The sequence below is a fragment of the Hemicordylus capensis genome, chromosome 6 (genome assembly GCF_027244095.1).
Source record: "Hemicordylus capensis ecotype Gifberg chromosome 6, rHemCap1.1.pri, whole genome shotgun sequence".
NCBI lineage: Eukaryota > Metazoa > Chordata > Lepidosauria > Squamata > Cordylidae > Hemicordylus > Hemicordylus capensis.
The window spans coordinates 106,811,760-106,829,410 of record NC_069662.1 but is presented as its reverse complement, the minus strand read 5'-3'; the positions used below and the strand labels follow the sequence as shown (position 1 = coordinate 106,829,410).

Here is a 17,651-nt window from a genome sequence, read left to right as displayed (position 1 = left end):
CTTCCAAGCTCTGCATGGAGCAGGGGCAGGGGACAAAGTCCAACTAGCTGCTCCCCCCCCCGGGTGTTCCTTCATGCATGAAAAACAAATGCGCACCCCAAGCCATGCATCTGGGGAGGGGCCAATGCCCAGGGGGGAGAGTACATCCCTCCCCAGCCAGCGTTTCATTCAAATACTAGCTGGAGAGGAAAGGGGTGTGCCTCATGCTCCCAGCCAGTGAGTGCTCTGTTTGCTGCCTGGGTGTGGGAGGGGGCAAAAGCACCCTGGCTAAGGGTGAGGTGGAGCTTTGGGGGCCCCCGGACCTTTGTGGCCTGGGACAATTGTCCCCCCTTGCTCATTAGTCACTACACTCCTGGCATGGAATTACCAGCAACTTTTGCAGTGATTTACAAGCAATTTCTGTTCTTCTTAGAGCTTTATTACAGTGGTAGTTCTTGGAGAAACAGGTCCAACTTAGAAAGGTTTCAATGCGTATCTGTGTCAGGGCTCAGCAGGCTCTGAGGCAAAGTGTAGTCAAAACAGCTTCCTGGTCACATTCCAGAGCAAGCAACCAGCTTCCAAATGGCCAGAGAGACATGATGTGGCTTAAGGCAATTGAGTGGTCAAGTTCCAGCATGGAAAAACAGGGATGTAAAGGCCAAGGGCAGATAACATCATCTCAGATGGGTTGATGGGCAAAAGGTTAATAAGGCAGAGTGAGGAAGGTGTTGCAAAGCAAGAGACTTTTAAAGCACTTTCTTCAATAGATGAGAAGAATAGACTGGGGAGCATCAAAAGGGACCATATTGGTTCCTAGGTCACCTGATTCTTTCTGGGCTAACTGGTTGCAATTTCCCATCCTGCCATTGGTGGCAGAGGATGGTGGCACTCACTCAGTGAGCTGATCAGGGCACAGAATGCAAGCTACCAGAGACCTGCTGCTAGAATCCCTGGTTCAAGACCCCCAGCGCCTTACAATCTGACCTCCATGATTAACATTGCACTTATCAGAGGCAGACTATGGTCTACAGGCCTGTGTCACTTTTCCTCCTAAAGGTTTATGCCCTCTCACCTCTGATGACCTTGTAAGGGCCAAGCTCTTATAAGCAGTAATTCCCAGACTGTGTCCTTTGGCACACTAGTGTGCAATGAGGAGAGAGAGAGAGAGAGAGAGAGAGAGAGAGAGAGAGAGACAGAGACAGAGACAGAGACAGAGACAGAGAGAGAGACTGCTTTTCTAGAGCCTCAAAGCATCCACTCACAAAAGAAGTTGCCAGTATGCCTCTATATGGCTTATTGCTGTGGGTATGGAAAAGGAAAGATAGTGCCATCGAGTCGGTGTTGACTCTGGCAACTACAGAGCCATGTGGTTTTCTTGGTAGGATAGCTCCTTCCAGTTAGCCTCTTCAGGTGGTGGTGTGTCCCTTCTGATGGCACATGGCACAAACACCTTGCTGAAGATAAGGAGGTTGAGTTCTGGTCAGTGTCTGGATGGGATGCCTGTGAACCTGCCTTGAGATCCAGGATAAAGAAAGTGTAGATTCCTATTTGATAATCAGGTTTGTTATTTAGAAGTTTGTCCTAGTGGGGATCCTATAGAGAGTGGCTGAATTCAGACGTAACATGAAACCAGAGTTAAACAGGTCAGAGGTTGGAAGTCCATTACATCTGAATTTGTGCAATTGCAGTTCCGAGCTGAAAGCGACCTGCAGAGGCCTTGCCAAATTCCAATTTGATCTTTTGGTTTGCAGTAAGGTTCACTGCCAAAACCTGAGGTTTGGCTGTTACATCCAAATGTGGTCACCGCCATGGGAGGCTTGGATCCAAAAGCATGCCCAGACTGAGTATCTGTTCCATCCAGGGAAGTTTGATCCCATCCAGAACAGGCAGATGAAACTCATCTCCTGAGTTTTGACCCCTTACAATGAGTACCTCCATCTTATCTGGATTCAGTCTGTTTGTTATCCCTCATCCAGCCCATTATCACCTCCAGGGGGGCATTTAGGGAGGTTGTGTCCTCCCCCAATGTTGTTGACATGGAGAAATAGCTTTGGGTGTCATCAGCATACTGATAGCACCTTGCACCAAATCTTCTGTTGATCTCTCCCCGAAGTTTCATGTAGATGTTAAACATTATAAATAATTTCATTACCTTCAAGATATTGGCATGAGGGGATTCAGCATCAAATATTCCACATATTTAAATTTTGAAAGTTTGGAGACATTACAAAAATGCTTTGCTTTCATTAGCTAATGAGACATGACAAAGTGTGTATTACTGAAAGAGAAGAAACCTTAGGGGCACTGAAAAGCACATTTCTGCTTTCTGAGAGCCACATGCAATCGGTAATGTCACACTGCCATTTTAAGCATCCCAGTATCCAACTGAAAAGCAGACAAGCAGATTTGATTTTAACATCATTTATCTACTATTTTATAAGACTTCAAAATGTACACAGTAAAATAATATGTATTCTATATCAGGTTGTTTTAAAATTAACTTTTAATTACAGTTAATAGCTAGATATGCTCAAATGGTGGCAATATGCATGAAATTGTGGCTTTATTTTGAACTAAAGAAGGGTTATAGCTGAGTGGGTAGGTAAATGCCTGTCTCAGATAAATTTCCCTTCTCTATTCTTGCTAAGTTTGCTCACCATTCTTGCCCGTGTTCCTGCTTCCCTCCTTCTTCCTTTATTGGCTTCACCTCTTCTCTCCTTCTCCTCATCCCATATCTCTTCCCTCAGCCCTCTGTCACCTCCACTCCCCTTTCCTTGTATTGTTTTTTAAACAACAATCAATTCAAAGGAAGCCACACACTGCTAAGGCTAATTAAATTGAGGGTTGGGGTTTGGGGGGTTTTATTTTATTTTTTTATATAATATTATTGTTATTTATTTATTTATTTACACAGTCAGATAGGTGTTATTGACTGGTTTGTTTTATCCAGACATCGAGTCCTTCCCAAGGACCTGGGATGGCTGAATTTTATTGTCAATCTTCTTGCTGTTGTTATAGATATCGTCGCAGAATATAGGCTGTTCCCAGTAAAGTTGCTTTTTGTAGTTGGCTGATGGTGATTTCTGTGGCCCCTATGGTGTTGAGGTGCTCTTCAAGGTCTTTTGGAACTGCACCCAGGGCGCCAATTACCACTGGGATTATTTTGGTCTTTTTCTGCCACAGCCTTTCAATTTCAATTTGTAGATCTTTATATTTTGCAATTTTTTCTATTTCTTTTTCTTCTATTCTGCTATCCCCTGGTATTGCTATGTCGATTATTTTGACTTGTTTTTCCTTCTTCTCGACTACAGTTATATCTGGTGTATTGTGTGGCAGATGTTTGTCTGTTTGTAGTCGGAAGTCCCATAATATTTTTACATCTTCATTTTCTTCAACTTTTTCAATTTTATGGTCCCACCAATCTTTGGCTACGGGTAGCTTGTATTTTTTGCAGATGTTCCAGTGTATCATCCCTGCTACCTTGTCATGCCTTTGTTTGTATTCAGTCTGTGCGATCTTTTTACAACAGCTGATTAGGTGGTCCACTGTTTCATCTGCTTCTTTACAAATGCGGCACTTGCTGTTTGTTGTTGATTTTTCGGCTTTTGCTCTTATTGTATTTGTTCTTAGTGCCTGTTCTTGTGCAGCCAGTATTAAACCCTCTGTTTCTTTCTTCAAGTTGCCATTCCTAAGTCATTGCCAGGTCTTGGTGATGTCTGATTTTCCACTTATATTGTGCAAATATTGACCATGCAGTAGCTTATTTTTCCATTTTTCTGCTCGGTTCTTGACTTGTTCTTTCTTGTGGGCCTGCTTTGTTTCATTGGTGTTGAATAGTTTCTCATTATTGACCATTTGAAGTGCATCTTCTTCACTGTCCTTGATATATTCTTCGAGGCCTCTTTTCTCCTCCTCTACTGTTTGATGGACTTGTAGCATTCCTCTTCCACTTGAGCTGCGAGGGAGGCATAGCCTATCTACATCACTGCGGGGGTGCAGAGCATGATTGATGGTCATTATTTTCCTGGTTTTATGATCTAGCGTCTCTAGCTCTGCCTGGGTCCAGTCTATTATTCCTGCAGCGTATCTGATAACAGGTATAGCCCAGCTGTTTATGGCTTGTATGGTGTTCCCACCATTGAGTTTGGACTTGAGGATTTTTCTAACTCTCCTGATGTATTCACTTCCAATTTTTCTTTTAACTTCAGTGTGTGCGATGTTATCAGCCTGGAGAATGCCCAAGTATTTGTAATGTTCTTTCTCTTCCAGGTTCTTGATCTTGCTTCCATTGGGCAGTTCTATTCCTTCTGTTTTTGTTATTTTTCCTCTGTTAATTATTAATGCAGCACACTTGTCTAGTCGTATTATTAATTCGTATTATTTTGCATTTCTGCAAGAAAATGTGAGAAATTATTTGTGGGCAGAACATCCCAAGGTAAGTAGCGGGCATCTTAAGTTCATATGGCTTAGTCAAGATGCCCTCCATTCCACTGCACCTTCTGCAGGCAGCACGGTGGAAGGCATTTCAGCCATTTTGAGCAGTGGTGAAGCCCCTCTTGGTATCTCTTCCCCCACACTTCCTCTTAGGAATGATTCTTTGTGATGATGTAGTGTTGTCCTCAAGTTAAATTAAGCATGTGTGTTGGAAAGGTGACTGTCAGCTGGCAGGAAGAGCAGTGCCCTGAAACAGGTAGTGTCTGCAAGAACAGGGTAAGCTGTCAGGGTGGTGGCATTGCCTCTCTTTTACCTCCAACAACCTCCTAACATTTGAATTCTCTATGAAGAACATTTGGCTCAACTCTAGTCAAAATGTTATCAGGTTGGAGGGCTTGCAAAGTCCTCCCTCTGCCTGGGGCCTTGGAGATCTTCTGCTGGAGAGGAGACAATAATGGCAGATAAGGCAGCTTTCTCAGCTCTGTGAACTAAATGCATTTTTAGGCATGGCAGGTGGATTTCCAACATAGCAAGATTGTTATTCCAGGCATAGGGCAGGGAAACCTTGCCTTGCAGATAACCACAAAGAATCTCAAATTGTTCTTCTCTTTTTAATGTCTGAAACAGTCCCATATGAAAGTCTTTTGATATATTGTTGCTTGAAATTATTGATAGATTGTTTATTGCTTCTACTGTACGTTACCTTTGTGTACAATGAGTAGAACATCTGTCTTTAAAAGGTCCAACAAACAAATATGCTGTAGCCTATTGTACAGATGATGAAGTGTGGGAGAAACACAGCCATGATATATTATTTTTAGAAAATGGTTCTCCCTATAGTTTTTCATATAGTCCAGTTTGGCAGCTGCTAATCAACAAGCGGATTTTAATCAATGAGCTCGAATGTCATGGAAAATATGGAGAGATGCAAAGGTCACTCTATCTATCTATCTATCTATCTATCTATCTATCTATCTATAATCACATTTAGAAACTGCCCCATCCAAAGGCTCTGGGCCGTGCACAACAGGTAAAATGCTACTACAAACAGCATTTAAAACAATCAAGTTAAAACAATATAAAAACAACTCTAAAACAATGCAGAGCCATTTAAAACCAATTAAAATTACTTAAAAGCAATTTTAAAACCTTGGAACGCCAAGCCAAACAAGTAAGTCTTTAGGGCTCTCTTGAAGGCCAGATATCTGCCAGTTTAGCAGTTTTGAACTAGGCTGGAGAAAGAAAAATGCAGTACTATGGTTATGAAACCATTTGGAAGACATCCTAGAGATGCTGCTGTTGCTTTGGGATTATGCTTGATTGCTACCGGAAAAACCTAAAAATATGCAAATAAATGATTTACTATAAAAGGCACCATACATTCCTGGTATTTCCTTCCCTAATGGAAATGAATCCTATAAGAGTTGCCTTGGTGGGACTTTGTACCACTCAGAGGAGTAGGAAGCACAAAGAAGGAGCTAAAGAGAAGATTACTTCCAGAAATAGTATGAATTTTAGAATGCTAAAAATGCTTTACATACATTACCTTAACAATAATTACCACAACCCTGCAATTGCTACCTCCATATTGCAATGGGCTTGTCATAAGGTTAGACTGGACATGACATGGAGGTCCACAGCCAGCTCGCTCAATGTATTTTTCTTTGTTTAAAAGCAGGGCAAGGATTTGGTAAGGGCCACAACATGGAGGGAAAAGGGGATATAACCCTTTTTCTGATCAACTTCCACTGTCCTGAAGCTGCTGTTTGTCCCAAAGGGCAAAACATATGGTATTGTGGAGTGGGTGTAGATGGGAAAACAGCAGCTCTGGAGAGCGTGTGAATTTAATCAAGAAATCACACAGAAGGTAAGGTTACCCCTGTGGTCTCAATCATAATATTTTAATAGAAACCATCCGTGGCTTCTATTAAAATATAATGAAAAATGGGAGAAGCACTTCATGCATCTCCTGCCATGTCTAGTTAGCCTCCAAGAAAGACAGAGGCTTGCTTACAATCACCTGGTGAGCCATGAGGCTGAGGTGAGATTTTATTCAGGCACTTCCCAGCTCACTCTCTTAGCCACAATTATAAACCAGCTCTACATATGAGTAATGTTTAGGAACATGCTCTGCTGTGATCACCAGTGCCTTGGCCCTGTAGGCAGTTGCAGCAATGGGCAGAGAGCAGAAGCCAGCAAATTAAGGCCCCTGGACCAGTGTCCCCTCTAACAGGGATTCCCAGATGTTGTTGACTACAACTCCCATAATCCCCTGCCAAAGGCCATTGCACTTGGGATGCTGGGAGTTGTAGTCAACAACATCTGGGAATCTCTATTAGAGGGAACACTGCCCTAGAGCTGATCTAGACCCTGAAGGATGCTGCTTCTTATCTCAGTTGTTAACCTAGGGGCAAGAAATGTGCGGAGAAAATAGTGACTAACAACAGAACTTGCAGGCAAGACATTTTGGGTTTAAAGGTAGTGGCCCAACATCCTTCACTCATTTCTCAAGCTTGTCAGGGGAAACTATAGGCAGTAAGTAAATAGTTGTTGACCAAGGCATAGAACACACAGCAGGCTCTAGCCAGCCAAAGTTTACAAGGCTCATAATGGCTGCAGATACAACAAAACTGGGCCAGGACAGCTGGATGCCTAGCATGCAGGTAGGTAAATTGAGTTGATTGCATCAGTCTCTTATTCAACCATCTCTGCTGCTCAGCATTTGTATGACTCATAAGAGATGGTAGACATTAAAAAGCACAAAGTTCTGAAAGATGTTTTTACTCCTCTTCCTCCTTTTATCTCATTTCCCTTCCAGATTTGTTTTTCCCCTTTTCTTTAATGCCCTACAGGAACAGCACTACATCATACTGAATCAGACAATGCACAAGGACAAAGCCCCTCTTAGATAATTAGACCCAGAGGCGGATTAACGTAGTAGCAAATGTAGCATTTGCTATGGGCCCCGCATTTTTTGAGGGCCCCACACACCCAGCTTCCAACTGGGAATTGAAGTTAAAACTTTACCTGTTTTATTTGGTCCATGTTAGATAAAATATCCCTTTTCTACTAAATGTGCCTTTTAAGAGAAGGCCCAGCACAGCATCTATCCAGTGGTTGTTGGTGCCTACCACATTTTTCTTTTTAGAGTGTGAGCCCTTTGGAGACAGAAAATCATCTATCCACTCTTTATTTTTCTATGTAAACCACTTTGAGAATTTTGATTGAAAAATGGTATATAAATATTCACTGTTGTAGTAAGTGTGAGTTTGTGGCTTGCTCTCCCATACTCCAAAATATAGCAAATGAAAAAAGTGAATCACTTTACTATGCAAGCAAATAATTTATGTTTTAATATTTATGTGGTGTTTTTTTTTAATTTAGGGCCCCTTTATAACATATGCTACAGGCCCCACACTAGCTTAATCCGGCCCTGATTAGACCTCAAATACCTGGCCTGCACACATCTTTGTATACCAAGCAGATCCAAGTCCCCAGTTTCTCAGAGCAAGGGGTAAAAGCAGTGGAAGTAGCACATAAGATATGGCTAACTCTTCTCCCTAAAGCTGAACATATATAGCTGCATTACATCCAAATTTCAAGATCACCAAAGAAATCAGAGGTTGGAGTTCTTTCACATACAGTGTGAAGAGCTTGCCTGCTTTCATCATTATATCAAAAGGAGACCTACTGGTAGTGTATGCCTCTATAATGGATTCAAAGACATGAATAAAACTCCTTAATTTTCAAGTATTTCTTTTTTAAAATTAATATTTGAAAAGGGGGAAAGATAGCTTGTTAGGAGAGAAGATTTCTAAGGCTGTAGCTCTTGCATGGAAGGATACAGCTTGGTGGCCTCTCTTGTTATAAATGTTCTAGTACCCATCTGATGCCCACTTATTTATGGATTTTAGACTAAAAGCTCTTTTTTTGCCAGTTTTCTTCACAAGCACTTATCTCAACATCCTCATTAGATGGGTTTTCTCTTTTCTTTTTTTCCAAGGCTTATCCATGCCCTTGGTACTTCTTTTTGTTCCATTCTGCAAAAGAAATGGCTTTAAATGATCACTCTCCACCAGTTCTAACTTGTTTCCCTTTGTAATTAGCTTTATTTGAAGGCCAGGAAAGTAAAAGGGCCAGAAGGAAATAAAAAAGCCCCTCACCATTGAACAAAAGAGATGATGTTCTTTACTTCAGCCATATGCTGTATGGAACATGTACAGAGTGGGTCAGCGTGTCTCTGTTTTGAAAATCAGGTTGGGTTTTTTGTTTTGTTTTTTAAAGTCTGATTCTAATAGAGCCAGCACAGATGTGAATGGTCTTGTAAGAAATGTTGCCTGGGTTAGAAAGGCATTTAAAAAATAAATAAAAATCACCATGTATTAAATGTCAAAGAGCAAAATATGCCTCCAAAAGAGCAATGTGTAAATACCAGATATGCTACTACAAACTAGTGCCCCAGTCTATAAAGCTGTGCTTGTATATCCAACCAGTGATGGCTCAAGATTTGTGTGTGCCTGAGACAGGGCAGCAAATGCCACCCCTTGCATGTACTCTGTTGGTTGGTTGGTTTGGTTATTTATTAAAGTGTGTGTGTGTAGGGGGGGGCATCTTCCAGTTTCACCTTGCCTCATGGAAGGGCCCCCGCTGAATCCATCACCTTTGTCTCATGAACTGGTGATTGGGGAGAAGCAGTGATGGCGCCTGGACTACATTCAAGGGAGCAGTTTCTATGCACAACAGTAGCTCTTTGCAAGTGGAACATGCCCTAGATGAACCATTGATCCATCTGGCTCGGTATTACTGTACCATACACTGCAGTGTAGTATTCTCTAAACTGACTGGCAGTGGCTCACCCAGATTTCTGGCTGGAGGTGTTTTCCAATTCCTGGAGATGTCAGGAATTGAACCTGGGACCTTCTGCATGCAAGCAGATGCTCTACCACAGAGCAGTGGCCCTATCCTCTAGGGCAGGCCTGCTCAACTTCGGCCCTCCTGCAGATGTTGGCCTACAACTCCCATAATCCCTGGATATTGGCCACTGTGGCTGGGGATTATGGGAGTTGTAGTCTAAAAACAGCTGGGGGGGGCAAAGTTGAGCGGGCCTGCTCTAGGGAAATAGCTTGTAGCCAACAGGTTCACATGTAATAATCCACCCAAATTAGCAAAGGGAACAATTCATGCTTGTTACAAGACTAGCTATCCACCCTGAAAGAGTGTGGTAAAGGCAAACCACATGTAGAAATCAGTTTCCACATGCCATTCACTCCTCCCTTGATTAGGGTTTATATTAATGGTATTAACTGATGTGTTCATTAATATGGATATGGAATGGGCACTGACTACAAAAGAAGCAGTAGTCTTTGTGCTTTCCCAGCAGCATATTTTCCCAACTGCCCACAGCTTGAAAAACAACTCCAAGATATTATTGTTTTCTATTTTAAAAAATATTTGGAATTCTTTGGAGGTTGGGTGCATTTTTCCTCCTGTGCCAGAACACATACCCAACCAGACTTTTAAGAAGTGGGGAAAAGCAGTATAGCTATTCCCCCCCACACCATTAAGAAGGAGTGGGTTTGTTGCACTACTTTGGGTGGACCAGTGCTTGTGGGACTATTTCACAAAGGATAAATTGCAGTTAGATCACAGTTGGTCTGACTGCATGGAATGGTTGAAGGTTGTTTGAACTTAATGCAATGAAAATCACCTTCTGCACATAACAAAATAATTATTGTGCGTGTGCTGGTAATTATCAATGGAAGTCTTTTTAAAAGTTTGGGATAAAATAACAGCCATTTTATACTATTTCCCTCACTTTATAGATAGTGGAGACACCTAAAAGGTTTACCTCCGGCCTTCCTCACAGTGCATAAAATATAATTTAAAATGCTGCTGGGGATCCTAAGGGCATTCCAGCACTGCTGGCAAGATACTTTATCCTACTATACTAGAGAAATACATAACAATGTTCTTAAAAAATTAAAAATTAAAAGGAATCTGAATATATGCCCCTCTGTCAATTCTCTAGGTTGGCATCATGTTATTCTCCAGTGCGCCATCAGAATGAATTCATTCTGAAATGTCTGCATAGCCTCTGGAAAACCTGTTTATGTGTACAAGGCAGAGCATATAAATTAAGATTACACTTGCTCTGGGTTTGTTCTAGGGAAGATACAGTAATTCTGAAAGGGTATCTCCCAAGGTTGCTTGCTAGTCAGGGAAGGGCACAACATAACTGATGCATAAGTTATCTTCCTGTCTAAAGCTACGACATGATTCAAAAGGGCACTGTTAAGACTGATGGCCTGCAACCTTCATCTTGTAACCATCTGAAACTTACATGCTTTTCAGGAAGGCAAGGATGAATGGCCATGGTATTCATCTTTCTATTCTGAGAATATATTTTGAACTGCTTTGCCTTCCCCCTTTGGGTTGTTTTTAATGGGTTAAGAAGCTAGAGTATAACTACCTCAGCACAGAATACAATGAGCCCTTTCTCGAGATCGGTGAGAAAGGGCTACAGGGTGAGCGGGGAGGAAGCCTTGAAATGCTTACTTCCCCACAGAAGATCTGGGCTGCTGGACTGGGCGTGGAGATTGCACACCCAGATGTGTAGCTGCCCCCTTGGGGCAGCACAGAGGATCGGGAGCCGGGGCACGTTGCCCTGCCCCATGAGCTCCCTGCAATCCAAAAAACGATTCTGGATTTTGAAGGTGGCTCCAGAGGCGGGCTTGCTTCTGCAGTGCCTCCAGGAGCCAAGTGGCTCCTGGAGGTTCTCACGGCCAAGGAAATCTGGACTGGATAACAACAACAACAATAAACACATGAATTACAAATAAGCAAATAAAACACTGGATTTTCTTTTATGATGATGTAAATCCATGGGAGTAAAAATCCGCAAACTCCTATTTAAACTACTGTTAGAAGGGTGAGGATGCAGGTTCTGAGGTACCATTAAAGAAAAGCAAATTGCCAATTATGTAGTTCATTATATTTTCATCATAGTGGAAAGTGACATTTATATATATTCCCTGCTTCAGGTATCAAAATGTCTTGGGCTGTCTCTGCGTGAAGTGGTTCTGCACTCCTTGTCCTCTCTCTGAAACAGAACTGCATGTTCAGACAGAATTTGTTCATGTATCTTCAAACACAAGAATGACTACTGCTTTTGTGATTAAGAACTATAACGTCCTGAATGAACCACACTGGTTGCCAATTTGTTTCCGGATCCAATTCAAAATGCTGGTTGTTACCTTTAAATCCCCTAATGGTTTGGGTTCTGGATACTTCCTGCTCCCAAGGGTTTCCGCCAGCCCAACAAAGGGGCTTTTGCTCCATCTACAAACGTTGAGAGAGGCTAGGTTGTCGTGCACACAGGACAGGGCCTTCTCTGTTGTTGCCAGCAGGCTCTCCCAGTGAATGTCCACTCCTTGTCATCTGTAGCTGTTTTTGAAAAACAACTAAAGACCCTTTTATTTGTAGACTTTTACCCCTTAGGGGCTGTTGGGTCTCTCCACTTTTCTGTTTGTCTTTTAAATTGTGTTTTTTATGATGTTTTATGATTTTTACTGTTTCACTGTTTTTACTGTTGATTTTAGTTGTAACTTTTACGGAATGTTATTGTATTTTAAATTTTGTAAACTGCCTTGAGATTCATTATGAAAGGCGGTATAAAAATTGAACAATAAATAAAATAAACATTAGCAGACTCCTCAGCAGCCACACAAAGAAGTTTAATGCCACTGAAGGCATACATATTTTATAGTATATCTGTTCCTGCTTATTTTCAGGGGATTTATATTTAACACTTCCACAAATTATTGTATAATTCACACCTCATCCTAACATCCTATTCCATTTAGTGTTCTGGTTGGACTTTATGCAAGTCTATGCATGTTTACTTAGATGTAAATCTTATTGATTTAATGGGGCTTATTTCTAAGTAAGTGTTCAGAGGATTGCAGCCTAAATATGAAAGCCAGCGTCTGGTTAAACATGAGCTAACTTTACTTCAAGTTACTTTATTTGCATAAATATCTTTCAAAAGGGCCTTTTAAAAGGAAAATTCAGAACTGCCCAAAGGCATGTGAATGTATTTCATGTGTAGTTTGCAGCTACAACACACACGAGTGTATTTCCCTTGTCTGTGCACACAGACTTAGTTGTCTAGAGCAGTGTTCTTCACTGCAAGGCCCAGGAACCAGTAGTAGCTCCCATGAATTCTAATTGCTTGTTAGTCCAGTGTGAAGTTTCAACCAAAACTGAATATTCTGTACAGTCTCCCAGCACTCTGTGGAGGTGACCTGTTCCCACCACACACTGCTGTGTTTTGCCCAACACTGGTGAGGCCCTATTGAAGGAAATGGAGTTCTCTCGAGTCCCAGAGTCATCTTGGAAGATGAAAACAGCAGTGTACGTATTTCTAGTGCTTTCCCCACAGACCTCTCTGGGGACAGCTCTAGAAAGATGGCACTCCCTCTATTCCATTACAATAAGGCATGGATGCTGACAGGGCTCAATTTCTCTTAAACTGTCACTTTAATTTCTCAAATTAATAAAATTGAGAATTCCACCCGCCACCCACCCAATGCTGAGAAAAAGCTCAGCACTTTGCAGAAGTCAGTGCGGCGGGAAATGGCTTTCACATTGTAGTTCTTTTGTTTGTGTGTGTGTGTTTGGCCAAAGTGGCCCCCACTTAAAAGATAGCAAAGATTACTAGCCTAGATCACATTCCATGACATTCAGAAGCCTACACAGCTAGGTGACCAGATTTGGCTTTAAAAAAGCCAAATTCTGGCTTACAGCCCATTTGACCCACGAGTATACCCCTTAGGTTCTGGCAACTCTGCTACACAGAGTAAGTGAAATCCTCAGGACTAGGAATCTGACAGCACTATTGCAAAAGAGTGTTATATTCATTGAAGACAACTCTATAGGGAAAGAACAGTGGAGCCTGCAGGAAGTAGGGATGTGTGAAACATTTTGGGTACAGAATGATCTGTACCTGAATCAGGCCATTTCAGGCGATTTGTGCGCAAAACAAATCTCCCGATTGCAAGTTCCAAAAGTTTTGTTGACAAAACAAATCACCCGAATTTTGGATCCGAAAATTTTATTGTTTTGGACCTCCGTTTTGTGGTGATCTCACTGTAGTCTCCATTTTGTGTTTGATGTCTATTTGCATTTCCTACCTTCAGATCAGTGAATGAAAGCATGGGCTGATCTGTTGACAATTGTTTCCTTGTTCCTGATTGGCTGTTTTGGCTCTTGCCACTCCTGACTGACTCCACATTGGCCAGGGGAAGGGTTGAAGAAGGGGCAATGGTGGGAGGAAGTTCAAAGAGGAATTCCCCCCCCCCATTCAATCAGATTTAAAGAGGCAGCAGCCACCATTCTGTCTCGTGGGAGAAGAGAGAAAGCGAGAGGGAGAGGGAGAAGGAGAGAGAGAGGGAGAGGGAGAGGGAGAGAGAGAGAGAGAGAGAGAGAGCTTTGCCTTGCCTTGCCTTGCCATGCCATGCCATGCCATGCCATGCCCTATCGCCTTCTGCTTTGTCAGCCTGAGCCCAGCCTTCCTTCCTTGCCACCCAGCCTGCCTGCCCTGTTGGCTAGTGGCTACTGCATGCCAGCCTGGGAATGGATTATCTCTGCTGCATTGCTTTTTGTTGTTGTTCCTGAGAAGAATCCTTTTTTCATCCACTTGAGAGAATCACTGCTGGCCTGTGCCTGCTGTGTCTGTTTGTGCTAGCCACCAGGCCCTGCGGCTACTGGCCACCTTGCCAGCCACCCCCTTTCCCTCCAGATTTTCCATGCTTTTTCCCCAGCCCCCCCTTCCCCACAAATCTGAAGGCTGAAGAAGGAGAAGTAAAGAAGACGATTGAAGAAGAAAGAGTAGATTCAGAGACCAGACCACAGAAGTGGACTACTGGGCACAACGTGGGTCAAGTCCTAGACTGAGTGAGTGTACCCCATTTTCACACACTCCTCTGGAGTTCTGTATTCTTGGCGTTTTTTCCTGTTTGGAGAGAGGTTGTGGGTTGTAATTGAGTTTTGAAAGTTGTTTAGTTTAGAAGTTTAAACAGGGGTTCTGTGTGGGAGGGATCCCTGTTAGCTAGTACTAGTAGGTGGTTAGAAGGGTAGTGTAGCCTTGTGGTTTTAAAAAACAATTCTTTTTCCCCATTCCAAAAAATAATATATATATTTTTTGCATTTTTAAAGAACAAAAGCCTGTCCTCCAGCCCTCTGTGCCCATAATATATCAGTATTAATATTCTCTGCCCAGCAGCCCTGAGTGGGCAGGAAGGCACAGACTCTAGCCTCCTCCCTGTGCCCATCTGCCCGGCACCCCCACCTGCAGCATTCTGAGGCCATGGCAAAAATTAACCCTAAACCCATAACCCTTTCCCAGAGCACACACGCACAGGTATACTATGCTTCCCCCCCTACATAATCTCAAGTCTAGAAGTGTGTGTGTGTGTGTGTGTGTGTGTGTGTGTGTGTGTATAAATTCAAATGCCTTGGATGGTTTGTTGTTATGCCTGTATTTGGGGGACCTCATGGATGGGCACAGGACAGGTTCTCTCTCTCTCTGTGGACTTCTTTGCAATGAAGATTGGGTCATATTGTGACTTCTGGCATCATCATCATTTTTATTCAAACTAGATTGCTTGCATCTACAATAGGTTGTGCTGGTGCCACAGGCCTCTGATCTGTTGCAGAAATGTCCAAAAAAATGTGCCAAAAATTGTGTGCCATTGTTGTCATCATCAATCTTTTACTTGTGTAGGTGGGATGGGGGCCAACCTCGCTGTTCCACTGGCAGAATGTTGTTTTGCACCCTTCCTTACTTAACCTGCTTTTATGGCCGGGTGCCACAGATGTAGCTGTGTCTGTTGCTTGTGGATGAAAAATGCTTGGAGGAGGGAGGGCAGGGCACATTTGATGCTGTTGTTGGCCTAGTCTGCTGCATCTGTGATATCTCGCTTGCTTGCTTGCTTGCTGCTGGCTACTGCTGTTACCCTACATTGGGAGGGGTGTGTGGTGCAGTGCATTTCGTTGTTGTTGTTTCACACTGTTGTGTGTAGATCAATTGCATTTCAGGTGGGGATGGGGGGGGGACACAATGGATGTGTGTGATACAGTGGTTGTGCATGACCTTTGGAAACCTTGTTCTTTGCAAAGCTCTGCTGTTGTTGTTGATGTGTGCTGCATCCACCCTATGGGACAATGGGGACAGACAGTGCCCATTTCTTCCTGTGGGTCGGGTGGTAGTGCCCCAACGGGTGCCTGCTACCACCCAGATTTGAAAGGAATTGGGCAAAGGGTTGATTTTTAAAGAATTTGTGAAGTTTGTTCTTCTTTGGGGCAGATCGGGGCAGAAAAGGGGTTTTGGGGGCAGAAGAGTAGGTTGGGTGTTAGTGCCCCAATGGTTGCTTGCTACCATCCAGATTCCAAAGGAATTGGGCAAAGGGCTGATTTTTAAAGAATTTGAGAAGTTTGTGTGACTTTAAGCTTATTTGCGCATCTTTAAGTTTGCACGTCTTTTCCCCATAGGGAATAATGGGGGTTTCAGCAGCCCCATTCTACTTGGGGGTCACCAGGGTGGCCCAGAGCGAGTGGTGGCATAGTGCACATAGGGTGCCAACCACCCCCATACCCACAAGCCCATGGGGTACTGGGTATTGTTGTTTCTGAGGTATTCTGTGTGTAGATTCTCTGGTAGCAAATGAGAGTGGATTCACTTTCAATGACAAGCAATGAATCCACTCTCATTTGCTACCAGAGAATCTACACTCAGAATACCTCATAAACAACAAAACCCAGTACCCCATGGGCTTGTGGGTATGGGGGTGGTTGGCACCCTCTGTGCACAACACCACCACTCGCTCTGGGCCACTCTGGTGACCCCCAAGTGGAGTTATGGGGCAAACTTCACAAATTCTTTAAAAATCACCCCTTTGCCTAATTCCTTTGAAATCTGGATGGTAGCTACCACCCAACCCACTCTTCTGCCCCCAAAACCCCATTTCTGCCCTGAATCTGCCCCAAAGACATGCAAAATTCAGAAATTCTTAAAAAATCAGCCCTTTGCCCAATTCCTTTGAAATCTGGGTGGTAGGTTCTTTGCACCCATTGGGCACTACTACCCACCACACCCCACTCTGGGCCACCCCGGTGCCCCCCACGTGGAGTTATAAGGTTGCTAGACTCCCCATTATTCACTATGGGAAAAATCTTAAAGATGCGTAAACGGCAAAAATTCTTTTAAAAATCACCCCTTTGCCCAATTTCTTTAAAATTTGGGTGGTAGCTTCCATTCATTGGGCACTACACCCACCCTTTGGCCCATGACCCTTTAAAAAATCTGAATCGATTCGTATTCAGAAAATTTGGGTACAAATCGAATCAGGGGTGATTCAGGGGAGGGGTCAGATTCAGACCCCAAACAAATCAGGGGTGTTTCAATTCGGGTACAAATTGAAATGAAAAAAATCAATTTGTGCACACCCCTAGCAGTAAGCGTCTTTGTCAGGAGGAGGAGAAGTGGGTGCACTTGATCAGGGTCTGAGTTCTAGAAGAGCCTGGACTACTCACTTTTCTTACTGTCATCAGTCACATTTTACATCATCTAACAATTTCTTTATGACTTGAATTTTTGAACTGCACAAATGTTTCTTTAGAACTGCACTGCTTTTTTTTTTTTTAAGAACTGAACATTTTGTATTTGGCTGCATGTTTAAAAAATAGCCTTAAGGCTGTTCTCACAAGCAGTCCAACCCAGAATAGGGCAGCCCAGCCTGGGTTGGGGTGCTCATGTGAAGCGCCGGGATCAAGCTTTTAAAGTTCTTCATCCCAGTCATTTCCCTGCCCCTTCTCCTCCAACAACTGAGCTCCCCTTGCCTTTAAAAATGTGTTTAAATCTGATTCAATGTGCCCTAGTTCCTTCCTCCTCTGTGTCTTGCGTGGTCTGACCTGTGTGGTCTATGGCAGGTAGGTTGTCATTCTCTCCTCAGACAGTAGTTCTGTGGTGATGGAAAGATTCACAGATCAGTTACAATGTGGTGCAAACCAACCAAAGCCTGTGAATTTCCTTGCTTATGTAACACAAATAACTTGGAGTTCTCCTGTTACTTGAAAATGTAGTAATAGTTAAGTTTCTCTGAGGGCAGTGGGGAAGGGACAGCCAGGGGAAGATATACCAATGAGCAATTATTCAGTGAAGCTTTTAAAGGAAGGATTTC

General features: G+C 43.0%; 1 long non-coding RNA gene across 2 annotated transcripts in view; it reads left to right on the top strand.

The window, feature by feature from the left end:
- LOC128331426 (uncharacterized) overlaps window positions 1–17,651 on the top strand; it is a 75,656-nt gene that overhangs the window by 37,275 nt on the left and 20,730 nt on the right. The window contains exon 3 of one of the 2 annotated variants that reach the window (XR_008310295.1): window positions 14,235–14,312. The exons of the other annotated variant lie outside the window; for it this stretch is intronic. This is a non-coding gene — a long non-coding RNA (uncharacterized LOC128331426). Of the gene's footprint in view, window positions 1–14,234; window positions 14,313–17,651 lie in introns of those variants that run through there. 2 annotated transcript variants of the gene reach the window in all.